Consider the following 14,783-nt stretch of genomic DNA (forward strand, 5'->3'; position numbering starts at 1 on the left):
CTGGACTCTTTTTAGGCCCGAGGTACAGGACATTTCTGGAGGAACCAGAACTCATTGTGATATTATTATATGTGTGTGTGTAATCATTGTTGTTGCTAATACAACCCACGCAACAGAATATAGTTGTTTTTGAAGTTCTTTTCAATGTTTTAAGGGTTTATGAAAAGTTTATTTCCCTCCTGACTTTTACATACGTCCTTTGTATTGGTGTAGACTTGACGGACCAGATGGGACTCATTCCCACCCAAACTAAAAGGAGAAACCAATGTTTTCTCTGGTAGGCACAACCTACCTGGCACCCCTATAAATAATAACCTCAAGTCAAAACCGTTACATAAAAAATGGCACCCCAGATGGGACAGCTCAACATTGAGAACTAACCAAAGCAAATATTTTGTGTGGAATTAAAACAATGGATTCACCCCAAGATAAGGTGCTCATCCATGTCATACCTGTCAATGGGAATACACAGGGCCATTCTGACCATCAAGCTGACAATACAAATCATAATGTGAATGGAGATAATGGAGTTGATTTGGGCCAGAGCCCTGGGAATCTGAATGCTCGGCCTGAGCCACAGGCCACAGGAGGTCTAACCAGTTACTCACTTATTGACATGGATCTGTGTGGAAGTACTGAGCTAGTCCTCCCTCTGACACCCAACCTTCCTCCATTGTCTGGTTTATCTCCAGAGGTTGTAGTCTTACAACTTCAAGGTGACATCCTTGATATTCGTCAGACTCAACAACATCTCCAAACTCTTATCCACCATAAATTCAAATGTCTGAGGGAAGAGCAACAACAGAGTGCCATGGAATTCAGAAACTCACTGAGCACTCTAACCCACACGCTGACAGAGCTCAGTGAGAGTGGAAGACGGGAAATGACTGGTGCCATGGACAGGCAGTTTGACTACCAACGAAACCAACTCACTGCCACTCTCCAATGGCGCCTGCAACATCACCACACTGAGGTCCTCAAGGACGTTAATTCTGTTTTTTCTCCCATGGTTAACACTGTAGACCACTTGCAGACAGAGCTCTCTAATTGTGTTAAAATGTTGGATGACGTGTCTGTGGACATGGCCTCCATTAGGCACAACTCCTTACACAGAGTTTCCCTGGTGTCCACTTCAGTTCAGACCACTGAGGGCCAAGCTGGCACCTCTGAACAGCCAAGACCAGGCCATGCTGCAGCCACCCCTTGCAGGATGCAATCCACCATGCATCCTGGTGTTCATTTTCATTGTCCGATAACGCCCTCCCCCTCTACTTCCTCAATCCCTCCTAGCTCGTTTGTTCATGGTGATTTGAGTAGACGTCATGTGGGGGCGATGCCCATTAAATTGCAATTTCCCACCTTTGGGAAAAAAGATGACAGTCCTGATCCGCTAATGTATCTAGAAAGATGTCGTGACTTTCTTGCCCTCAATCCCCTGGCTGACGAAGAACTCCTTGCCACATTGAGGAATGTGTTGCATGGAACAGCTCGAGACTGGTGGGATGTGGCACGTCTCACCACTACCTCCTGGGCTGACTTTGAGGCCAAGTTTTCCTCTGCATTTCTATCTGAGGACTACACAGATGAATTGGCAGACAGAGTCAGAAATCGAGTACAAGGAGAGAAAGAGAGTATCCGTGACTTTGCATACGGTTACCACTCCCTGTGCAGAAGGTGGAAACCTGGCATTGAGGAGGAAGAGGTCATTAAGTTGATCTTGAAGAACATCAACCCACTACTAGCCAGTCAACTCCGAGAACGAGTCACCACTGTCGATGGACTGGTTCGCTTGGGACAGCAGTTTGAGAAGGACAGAGAATGCCAACAGCAATATGACCAGAGAAAGAAACAGACACCCAAACAGTTACCCAAGACAGACCATCAACAACAGCCAGAGTCTCCAGCCAAGACCCCTCTCATGTTTTGTTGGAGATGTAGCCAAAGGGACATTCTTCAGCTACATGTCCAAGACCGTATCAAGTAAACCCTTCCAGAAACCACAAATCACAACAGGCCAACACACCTAACTCTCTTCGCAGCAATGACCATCCTTCTCTGGGTGCTTTAACCAGAGCTGAAACCCCAAGAGTCACTGCCTACGCCCCCATCGACATCCCCTTCCTTTCAGTTAATACCGCACCAACTGGTGTTACCCCTGTCCATAGGCCCATGGACAGGAAGAGCCATCTTGGATACCGGGTCATCCTACACACTGCTCAATGAGAAACTGTGGAAGGAGGTTAACGGTCCACAATACAACTTGAAGCCGTGGACAGAAGGTCCACTCTATCTGGCTGATGGTGAGGCTAGACGACCACTTGGATGGAGTGAGGTAGAGTTCCGCCTGTGTAACCGCTCCTATATGATTCCTTCTGTTATCCTACAAACCAGGAACCTTGCTTTTCCTGTCGTGTTGGGAATTGATTTCATGTACTTCAGTGGTGTCCAGATTGATATCGCACACAATTGCTACTGGTTTCCATACAATCCGAGCGAGAAGCATTTCTTCCAATCAGAAGCTATGAAGTTACATGATTGGGGTTCAAATGTGGCAGTCTTCTCTGCCATTGCTCCGGTACCACTAACCCTCGATAATCCTTCTGACGATCTCCTTTTACAGGCTGTGAGAAGAGCTCAGCTGGAACAGCCAGAGGAGTTAAGGCTGTTGGAACAGCTGCAGAATAATGCTGATGTATGTACTTCAAAGCTGGGACGCACCAGGCTCCTGAAGCACAAAATATTCCTTACACAGGAAATGCCGATCAAGCAAAAGCCATATCGTTTGTCCCCAGCGAAGCTAATCATCCAAAAGGGACTCATAAATGATATGTTAACCCAAGATATAATAGAACGTTCCTCCTCTCCCTGGGCTGCTCCTGTTGTCCTCATCCCAAAAAAGACTGGTGGTCTTAGATTTTGTGTGGACTATAGGAAGACCAACAATGTTTCCCAGACTGATGCCTATCCTCTTCCCACCATCCATGAGATCCTGGAGTCATTGTCTGGCGCTGTTGTGTTCACTACCCTTGACCTCAATAGTGGTTATTGGCAGGTTGAGATGGACCAGGAAAGCAAGGACAAGACTGCGTTTGTCTGTGCCGAGGGCTTGTTTTCCTTTAAGGTGATGCCCTTTGGATTAAAGAATGCCCCTGCCACTTTCCAAAGACTCATGGAGATTGCGTTAGGTGAGCTCAAAGGGAAGATCTGTTTCGTCTACCTGGACGATATAATTATCTACTCTCAGAACAGAGAAAGACACTTTCAAGATCTTCAAGCAGTGTTGGACAAGCTAAGAGAAGCTGGTCTGACCTTAAATATGAAGAAGAGCAACTTCTGCCAAACCTCCCTGAAGTTCCTTGGCCATATTGTGTCTTTCGACGGCATTCATGTGGATCCTGAAAAGACAAAGGCTGTACAAGACTTCCCTGTGCCAACCACACTCAAGGCCCTTCAACGGTTCCTTGGTATGGCTGGATGGTACCATCGGTTTGTGTCTAACTTCTCCCAGGTGGCAGAACCCCTCAACGCGATGAAGCGAAAAGGAGCGAAATTCCAATGGACGGCAGAGTGCCAGACTTCCTTTGAAACCCTGAAACGACATCTCGTCACACCTCCCATTTTAGGTCATCCCAACTTTGATTGCCCTTTTGTTGTTTACACTGATGCAAGTGATGTTGGACTTGGTGCTGTCCTAGTCCAACAGACTGGACTTGGCACTGAAGAAGTGCTAGCGTTCGCCAGTCGGACATTGAATGGAGCAGAACGGAACTACTCCACAACAGAGCAAGAGTGCCTTGCAGTGGTCTGGGCTTTGGAAAAGTGGAGGTACTACTTGGAGGGAAGACACTTCACTGTGGTCACTGACCATTCCTCCCTTGTGTGGGTGTTCAAGACCAACAAACCAAGCACCAGACTCATAAGATGGGCTCTACGGTTGCAAGAGTTCACATTTGCAGTGGAATACAGGAAAGGAAAATACAACACTGTTCCAGATGCCTTGTCCAGAGCTCCTACTTGTGATAACGGTGGCCCTGATCTTACATGTGCTACTGTCCTGTCAAGCAGTCGAGACTCGCCCAAAACGGACTTTCCCATCTCTGATGAGGCCATATGGAAAGCTCAACAGGATGATCCAGAAGTACAGGCTTTGTACCAGACTATCCTGGAAGATGGAGAAAAGATGGTCAATCCTACCACAAAGCTGACCATCATTGAAGATAAAGTCTACCGAGTCGTACAACTACCTCACAGAACACTCTACCAAATGTACATACCGGACACTCTACGCCTACAACTGCTTCAACATTTCCATGAAGACCCATTAGCTGGTCATTTGGGCAGGTTCAAAACCTACAAGCGGTTGCAAGCGTTACTGTACTGGCCACATCTGAGCATGGATGTGAAGTCACACATCCGAAATTGTCAGGTTTGTCAAATGTACAAACCAGAAGGTAGAAAGCCTGCTGGCAAGTTGCAGCAAACGGTGGTTACCCGACCTTGGGAAATGTTAGGAGTGGATTTGATGGGTCCATTTCCTAGAAGCTCCAATCAGAATGTGTACATACTTGTTTTTGTTGATTACTATTCAAAGTGGGTGGAACTCTTTTCCCTGCGTCAGGCCACAGCAAGGACCGTCTCTAACATCCTTACGAAAGAGATCCTGACTCGCTGGGGAGTGCCTGATTACATCCTGTCTGATCGAGGTTCCCAATTTGTCTCTGATCTCTTTGAGGAGACCTGCCAAAGATGGAACCTGAGGCAGAAGTTGACCACGGCCTATCACCCACAGACCAATCTCACTGAGAGAGTAAATCGAACCTTGAAGACAATGATTGCTTCCTATGTAGGGACCCAGCACAAACACTGGGACAAGCACCTTCACGAGTTTCGATTTGCCCTGAATTCTGCTGTGCAAGAGTCCACTGGAGTCACACCTGCAGAGCTGAACCTAAGTCGTCCTCTCCGAGGACCCTTGGATATGGTGCTACAGCCCCAGCAGCTTACTCCAGACGCTGCTTGCTATGACCAGGTAGGCCATCTCCATGACTTGAGAGCTCTTGTCTCAAAGAACATGATCCAGGCTCGACTCAAGCAGAAGAGAAATTATGATAAGAACAGACGAGACATGCAGTTCCAGCTTCGTGATCGGGTGTGGATTCGCTCTCATCCTTACTCGAAAGCTGAACAATTCTTCTCGGCCAAGCTCGCTCCTAAATGGCAAGGACCATATAGGATTGTGGAGCAGATGGGCCCTTTGAACTACCGAGTGGTGAAAGAGGACACAGCTGAAGATATGCGCATCGTCCATGTCTCACGCCTTAAGGCCTGTTACCCCTCGGCTGAGGAATTGGAGGCGATTGAGCGCCGCAAGGTCCTGGATATCTTTGAAGAGGATAGTGAGGATACTTTTCTCGGATTCCCAGACCCAGAAGTCTCGCACCTTAAGGCCTGTGACTCCTCAGCTGAGGAGCGTGAGCTCCAAAAAGTAATGAATATTTTTGTAGAGGAAAGTGATGAGGAGACCTTTCTCGGTTTCCCGACCAAGATGTGCCTTCCAGGGCAATGGTCGGCTTTTTCCAGGGGAGGGGGTGTGTGACGGCCCTGAATTTTTCTGAACCGTCTCAGTGCAGCTCCTTCCAATAGGGCGCTTTCCCTTTAATTCCCAATTAAATAGCCAGCATCAGCTGCACGAAAGTGGGGTTGTGATGGAGAAGTGCATGAGGATGTGTTCAACCCTCAGTTCCGAAGCTTCTCGATTCCGTTTGTTTTGTTGCCGTTAAACGTGTGTTTTGTAGCTTAAGAGAGTTTACCCAGGATCGGATCCACTCTTTGCGTCCCTGGACTACACCTCTCCGTTCTTCGTGGCCTTTCTCCGCTGGAGATCTATTGGCGGATTGGATTGTCTGACTGACCGACTGACTACCACCTTTTTGTATACGGTATTTCATTTGTTTGGATGTGATGTATACTGTGATTTGTGTAGTTAGTGGTAGTTGAGGACTTAATTAAGAGTTGATCCACTTTAAGGTTCTGTGGTAAAGTAATTGTTATATTGATTGTATGTTTAATACTGGGTTTACGCTACACGGAATGAACGGACAAACATCGCGTGACAAAAGTCACTTGAGTTCACTGAACTCCTTTACCGGGCTGGACTCTTTTTAGGCCCGAGGTACAGGACATTTCTGGAGGAACCAGAACTCATTGTGATATTATTATATGTGTGTAATCATTGTTGTTGCTAATACAACCCACGCAACAGAATATAGTTGTTTTTGAAGTTCTTTTCAATGTTTTAAGGGTTTATGAAAAGTTTATTTCCCTCCTGACTTTTACATACGTCCTTTGTATTGGTGTAGACTTGACGGACCAGATGGGACTCATTCCCACCCAAACTAAAAGGAGAAACCAATGTTTTCTCTGGTAGGCACAACCTACCTGGCACCCCTATAAATAATAACCTCAAGTCAAAACCGTTACAGCGTTCTCCTGGCATCCGCCAATCCCGGATTTGGTGAAGTGTGATTCATCAATCGAGAGGAAGTGTTTCCACTGCTCCAGAGTCCAATGGCGGCGAGCTTTGGACCACTCCAGCCAACGCTTTGCGCATGGTGATCTTAGGCTTGCTCGGCAATGGCAATGGAAACCCATTTCATGAAGCTCCAGACGAACAGTTCTTGTGCTGATGTTGCTTCCAGAAGCAGTTTGGACCTAGGTAGTGAGTGTTGCATCCGAGGACAGACGATTTTTACGTGCTACGTGTTTCAGCACTCCACGGTCTCATTATGTGAATGGCTGAGCCGTTGTTGCTCCTAGACGTTTCCACTTCCCAATAACAACACTTACAGTTGACCGGCGCAGCTCTAGCAGGACAAGCTGACTTGTTGGAAAGGTGGCATCCTATGACGGTACCACATTAAAAGTCACTGAGCTCTTCAGTAAGGCCATCCTACTGCCAATGTTTGTCTACGGAGATTGCCGAATCCACTCATTTGAAGGGGTTTGCATATATAGTCTATCTCCCCCCAACCACATTAAACACCACAAGGATAAAGTCCAGCTGTAAATGATTCTGATGATACCAGAGTTAACAGTTAACCACCTGAATTGAGCCGGGAGGAGCAGTGCTTGTTAGATCTCTGTGAAGATGTGTGCCACTTCCCCGCTCTACAATATGCTAACTTTGGCTTATCTATTGTAGTTTCAGCCTCAATGAAAATGCCACCATGACTCTGTCTCTGAAAGGATCACGTCGCCGGTCCTGCTGCTCCCAAACTCCTGGGTTCCAGCGGCAGTAGATCAGCTGTAATGTATGAGATGCTGAGTCATTTGTACACGCCGAACAAAGGTTGCGCTAAGCCAAATTGCATTGCACTTGTGAACTGAGCCCCAGTCTGAAGTGTCCTCTATAGTATAGTAATATATCTAAAGGAGCCCAGAGCCTAAAAAGGGAAGAAGACAAAGGGCCGTTCTGAAGCATCTCTTGGTCGAGTAGGGAGGCGGAACATTCCCAGGGCCGCACAGGACAAAGCCCGGGTCACGCGGATGAAGAAGAGAATCAAACTGTCACTGTCACACGTCATCAGTCCGCTGATGCTGAGATTCACAATAGGAAACAAATGTTGTTAAAAGAGGACCGAATCCATTCATTGTAAAGCAGCAAATGATAGCCACACAATATGGTCAGCCTGAACCAACTCAAGGTATGCGGCTGCCTCCCAGACCCGACAATATGATGACAGAACCACCATGGAAAATAGAGATAATATCAAATATGATGACAGAACCACCGTGGAAAATAGAGATATTATATCAAATATGATGACAGAACCACCATGGAAAATAGAGATAATATCAAATATGATGACAGAACCACCATGGAAAATAGAGATAATATCAAATATGATGACAGAACCACCGTGGAAAATAGAGATATTATATCAAATATGATGACAGAACCACCGTGGAAAATAGAGATAATATCAAATATGATGACAGAACCACCGTGGAAAATAGAGATATTATATCAAATATGATGACAGAACCACCGTGGAAAAATAGAGATAATATCAAATATGATGACAGAACCACCGTGGAAAATAGAGATATTATATCAAATATGATGACAGAACCACCGTGGAAAATAGAGATAATATCAAATCTGATGACAGAACCACCGTGGAAAATAGAGATATTATATCAAATATGATGACAGAACCACCGTGGAAAAATAGAGATAATATCAAATATGATGACAGAACCACCGTGGAAAATAGAGATATTATATCAAATATGATGACAGAACCACCGTGGAAAATAGAGATAATATCAAATATGATGACAGAACCACCGTGGAAAATAGAGATATTATATCAAATATGATGACAGAACCACCGTGGAAAATAGAGATAATATCAAATATGATGACAGAACCACCGTGGAAAATAGAGATAATATCAAATATGATGACAGAACCACCGTGGAAAATAGAGATATAATATCAAATATGATGACAGAACCACCATGGAAAATAGAGATATTATATCAAATATGATGACAGAACCACCATGGAAAATAGAGATAATATATATACAAACAAATAACCATCTAATAATTATTATACAGAGATAATCTTTTTCTTTGTGTTTTCATGTTATAAAACATATGATGCGCTAATCGATTGTGTTAAGTAAGCCGGTAAGCCTAATCGATTAGACATAATTATCTTCATGTTATTCACCAAGGATGTAAGAGACAATATCAGAGGCAATATAAACACATAAACATTTCAACTCAGCTCCCTCATTCATTGAATCATGACATACCAGCAACAAGCACTGACACTACACATCCAAGTATATCTGACCAAATTATGAAGAACAAGCGTTGTACTTTTGAATTCCGTAAAGTCATTGTGGAAGAGGTAAAAACAATGTATCAACAATGACAAGCCAATGGGGTCGGACGATCTAGATGGAAAAATACTGAGGATAATAGCAGACGATATTGCCACTCCTATTTTCTACATCTTCAATTTAAGCCTACTTGAAAGTGTGCCCTCAGGCCTGGAGGGAAGCTAAAGTCATTCCGCTACCCAAGAATATCAAAGCACCCTTTACTGGCTCAAATAGCCGACCAATCAGCCTGATACCAACCCTTAGTAAACTTCTGGAAAGAATTGTGTTTGACCAGAAAGAATGCTATTTCACAGTAAACAAATTGACAACAGACTTTCAGCACGTTGATAGGGAAGGACCTTCAACAAGCACGGCACTTACACACATGACTGATGATTGGCTGAGAGAAATTGATGATCAAATGATTGTGGGGGCTGTTTTGTTAGACTTCATTACAGCTTTTGACATTATCGATCATAGTCTGCTGCTGGAAAAACGTATGTGTTGTGGCTTTACACCCCCTGCTATAATGTGGATGAAGAGTTACCTGTCTAACAGAAACACAGAGGGTGTTATGGCTTAATACCCCCTGCTATAATGTGGATAAAGAGTTACCTGTCTAACAGAACACAGAGGCTGTTATGGCTTAATACCCCCCTGCTATAATGTGGATAAAGAGTTACCTGTCTAACAGAACACAGAGGGTGTTATGGCTTAATACCCCCCTGCTATAATGTGGATAAAGAGTTACCTGTCTAACAGAACACAGAGGGTGTTATGGCTTAATACCCCCTGCTATAATGTGTATAAAGAGTTACCTGTCTAACAGAACACAGAGGGTGTTATGGCTTAATACCCCCTGCTATAATGTGGATAAAGAGTTACCTGTCTAACAGAACACAGATGGTGTTATGGCTTTACACCCCCTGCTATAATGTGGATAAAGAGTTACCTGTCTAACAGAACACAGAGGGTGTTATGGCTTAATACCCCCTGCTATAATGTGGATAAAGAGTTACCTGTCTAACAGAACACAGAGGGTGTTATGGCTTAATACCCCCTGCTATAATGTGGATAAAGAGTTACCTGTCTAACAGAACACAGATGGTGTTATGGCTTTACACCCCTGCTATAATGTGGATAAAGAGTTACCTGTCTAACAGAACACAGAGGCTGTTATGGCTTAATACCCCCCTGCTATAATGTGGATAAAGAGTTACCTGTCTAACAGAACACAGAGGGTGTTATGGCTTAATACCCCCTGCTATAATGTGTATAAAGAGTTACCTGTCTAACAGAACACAGAGGGTGTTATGGCTTAATACCCCCTGCTATAATGTGGATAAAGAGTTACCTGTCTAACAGAACACAGATGGTGTTATGGCTTTACACCCCCTGCTATAATGTGGATAAAGAGTTACCTGTCTAACAGAAACACAGAGGGTGTTATGGCTTAATACCCCCTGCTATAATGTGGATAAAGAGTTACCTGTCAAACAGAAACACAGAGGCTGTTATGGCTTAATACCCCCTGCTATAATGTGGATAAAGAGTTACCTGTCTAACAGAACACAGAGGGTGTTATGGCTTTACACCCCCTGCTATAATGTGGATAAAGAGTTACCTGTCTAACAGAACACAGAGGGTGTTATGGCTTTACACCCCCCTGCTATAATGTGTATAAAGAGTTACCTGTCTAACAGAACACAGATGGTGTTATGGCTTTACACCCCCTGCTATAATGTGGATAAAGAGTTACCTGTCTAACAGAACACAGAGGGTGTTATGGCTTTACACCCCTGCTATAATGTGTATAAAGAGTTACCTGTCTAACAGAACACAGAGGGTGTTATGGCTTTACACCCCCTGCTATAATGTGGATAAAGACTTACCTGTCTAACAGAACACAGAGGGTGTTATGGCTTTACACCCCCTGCTATAATGTGGATAAAGAGTTACCTGTCTAACAGAACACAGATGGTGTTATGGCTTTACACCCCCTGCTATAATGTGTATAAAGAGTTACCTGTCTAACAGAACACAGATGGTGTTATGGCTTTACACCCCCCTGCTATAATGTGTATAAAGAGTTACCTGTCTAACAGAACACAGAGGGTGTTATGGCTTTACACCCCCTGCTATAATGTGGATGAAGAGTTACCTGTCTAACAGAACACAGATGGTGTTATGGCTTTACACCCCCTGCTATAATGTGGATAAAGAGTTACCTGTCAAACAGAAACACAGAGGGTGTTATGGCTTTACACCCCCTGCTATAATGTGGATAAAGAGTTACCTGTCTAACAGAACACAGATGGTGTTATGGCTTTACACTATAATGTGGATAAAGAGTTACCTGTCTAACAGAACACAGAGGGTGTTATGGCTTTACACCCCCTGCTATAATGTGGATAAAGAGTTACCTGTCTAACAGAACACAGATGGTGTTATGGCTTTACACCCCCTGCTATAATGTGGATAAAGAGTTACCTGTCTAACAGAACACAGAGGGTGTTATGGCTTTACACCCCCTGCTATAATGTGGATAAAGAGTTACCTGTCTAACAGAACACAGATGGTGTTATGGCTTTACACCCCCCTGCTATAATGTGTATAAAGAGTTACCTGTCTAACAGAACACAGATGGTGTTATGGCTTTACACCCCCCTGCTATAATGTGGATAAAGAGTTACCTGTCTAACAGAACACAGAGGGTGTTATGGCTTTACACTCCCTGCTATAATGTGGATAAAGAGTTACCTGTCTAACAGAAACACAGAGGCTGTTATGGCTTAATACCCCCTGCTATAATGTGGATAAAGAGTTACCTGTCTAACAGAAACACAGAGGCTGTTATGGCTTTACACTACCTGCTATAATGTGGATAAAGAGTTACCTGTCAAACAGAAACACAGAGGCTGTTATGGCTTAATACCCCCTGCTATAATGTGGATAAAGAGTTACCTGTCTAACAGAAACACAGAGGCTGTTCTAGAATGGAAGCCTCTCCAACATAACCCAGGTAGAATCAGGAATTCCCAGGGAGGCTGTTTAGGCCCCTTGCTTTTTTTCAATTTTACTAACGACATGCCACTGACTGTGAGTAAAGCCAGAGTGTCTATAAATGTGGTTGACTCAGAATAAGGCTGGGTCTGAATACTTCCCGAAGGCACTGTATATTGACATCCTTGTGTCACCTGGTTAATATTGCCATCTAACCTGGATGTCTTTTAGCTAAATATGCAGGTATAAAAATACATACTTCTGTGTGTTGATTTTAAGAAAGGCATTGGTGTTTATGGTTAGGTACACGTTGGAGCAATGACAGTCCTTTTTCTCGAATGCGCACTGCATCGATTATATGCAACGAAGTATTCGGCCCCAGTATTTGACACACTGAACTCTGTCTGAGAAGTAGTTGGTGAACCAGGCGAGGCAGTCATTTGAGAAACCAAGGCTGTTCCGTCTGCTGATGAGAATGTGGTGATTGACAGAGTCGAAAGCCTTGGCCAGGTCGATGAATACAGCTGCACAGTATTGTCTCTTATCGATGACGGTTATGATATTGTTTAGGACCTTGAGCGTGGCTGAAGTGCAACCATGTAGAAGAAAAAGAAACGCACACCTATTTAGGCGAGGTGCTGGCTAGCGGAGTAGAAAACTTGAAAATAAAAGAGAGCAGCACACTCTAGGAGCTCAGATGCAAAAATGTAATTACCAACGTTTCGACAGCCAAGCTGTCTTCATCAGGCTATAATCACAAACACTGCAGGATGACTTGTTTATATAGTGTCAAAAGACAGAGGTGTCTGTAATCATGGCCAAGAGTGGCCTAATATCATTGGTTAATAATCAAATATTAAAATGGCATACAAAGAACAGCATACAAACAAATGGATAGCATACGATCATAGATTCAATTTCGAGCTTACAAGCTTACAAAAAATTACAATGGCAAAGTTACAATAATCACAAGAATGATCAAAGATCAAAGTCTACGACAGGAGCAAGGGTCTTTAAGTTAAAGATCCAGGCAGCCTCTCGTTTTAACAATAAATTATCAAGGTCACCCCCTCTCCTAGGGAGGGTGACATGTTCGATGCCAATATAACGCAGAGACGAAATCGAGTGGCCTGCTTCCAAGAAGTGGGCTGCAACTGGGAAAGTAAAGTTTTTACACCTAATGGTGCTATGATGCTCTGATATACATGCTTTTAATTCACGCTTTGTTTCACCCACATAATATTTACCACAAGGACAAGTTACAAGATAAATAACTGTCTTAGTGGAGCACGTAATAACACCTTTGATTGGGATCGATTTCCCTGTTTGTGGGTGTTTGAAGGATCTACATTTATAAGTGCCATTGCATTGAGCAGAGCCATTACACTTGTACATTCGTTCAGGAATATCTTGAGGTGGTAAATCAGAGTGTACCAATTGGTCTCTGAGATTTCTGCGCCTCAGGAATACGGGGTAGTTAGAACACAAGAATGCGTCTTTTTGCGAGACTGACCTTGAAAAAGTTCATGTTTTGTTTTGAATTTTCTCAATGGCAGTATTAATCTGATTATTTTTGTAGCCCCCTCTCTTTCTTTGCGTCTCAGCCATATTTCTGTCGAAATCTGATTGTTTTTTGCAAATTATTTTCATTCGACAGAATTGGCTGTAGGGCAAACTATTTTTCAAGGGAAGCGGGTGACAACTATCAGCCCTCAACAAACTGTTACGATCAGTAGGTTTCCTGTAAAGATCAGTGTATAGAACATTATCTCCACACAAGATCAGAAGATGGAGAAAACTGATTTGACGTATCAGATTGCACAGTAAATCTCAGTAAATCACAGTAAATCACAGTAAATCACAGTAAATCACAGTAAATCACAGTAAATCTCAGTAAATCACAGTAAATCACAGTAAATCTCAGTAAATCACAGTAAATCACAGTAAATCACAGTAAATCACAGTAAATCACAGTAAATCACAGTAAATCACAGTAAATCTCAAATGATCAGAACAGGAGTTAAGAAAAGCATGGAACACCTGGAGCTGTTTGGCATCACTCCTCCACAGAACAAAAATATCATCAATATACCGTTTCCACATAATGATGTGAGGCAAGAAAACATTTTGGAGAGGATTGAAAATAGACTGTTTCTCCATGTAACCCACATACACATTAGCATAGTTAGGAGCCATGGGGGATTCCATAGCAGTCCCTTTAGTCTGAATAAAGAAACAATTTAGAAACATGAAGTAGTTGTGTCTGAGTACTATTTCAGCCAATGTTATAATGCAGGGACTGGAAGGTAGTTCATTAGGGTCACGTTGCAGAAGAAAATGTTCCATAGCTTCAATACCACCCTCGTGTGGAATATTAGTGTATAACGACTCAACATCAAAAATAACTAACAAGGTATTCGCAGGGAGAGGATCAAGAGATTCAACGATAGAGATCATACTGCTGGTGTCCTTTACAAAGGGGGGCTGTTCTGCGAGTGGTCTCATCAAAAAGTCAACAAAAGTAGACAACAAAAGTAGATAGAGGTCCGTTACTGCATCAATGCCCACTACAATAGGGCACCCTGGAGGTTTTGTAACCAATAGAAGTGTCAGAATTAGGGGAGCTAAAGTATTCCCTTAAACTGATGTTTCTAAAAAACATACCTTAACATCAAAATCGTTGCACTGGGTTGTAGGCACAAACGATAACCCTTTATTAAGCAAAGAGACATGGGCAGGGCTCTATCATGCTTGATAAATTAAAGTGTCTTATTATAAAGACACTCAGTCCTGTGGGTTCTGGGACCGTGAACGGTGAACGGTCTCCTCTGCCTCCGATAGTCGTTTCTTCTTACTTCTTTTCTTACCCCGTCGGGTGCGACA

The 14,783-nt window shown here is 43.5% G+C and overlaps 1 long non-coding RNA gene across 1 annotated transcript; it reads right to left on the minus strand.

The window, feature by feature from the left end:
- Positions 1-10,790: 10,790 nt before the first annotated feature.
- Positions 10,791-11,585, minus strand: LOC127929241 (uncharacterized). Its single transcript, XR_008134027.1, has 3 exons — positions 11,523-11,585; positions 11,254-11,454; positions 10,791-10,923 (listed from the first exon to the last, which is right to left on the minus strand). It is a non-coding gene; the product is annotated as an uncharacterized LOC127929241 (long non-coding RNA).
- Between the last annotated feature and the right edge of the window lie 3,198 nt (positions 11,586-14,783).

The sequence above is a fragment of the Oncorhynchus keta genome, unplaced genomic scaffold (assembly GCF_023373465.1).
Source record: "Oncorhynchus keta strain PuntledgeMale-10-30-2019 unplaced genomic scaffold, Oket_V2 Un_scaffold_6048_pilon_pilon, whole genome shotgun sequence".
Lineage (NCBI taxonomy): Eukaryota > Metazoa > Chordata > Actinopteri > Salmoniformes > Salmonidae > Oncorhynchus > Oncorhynchus keta.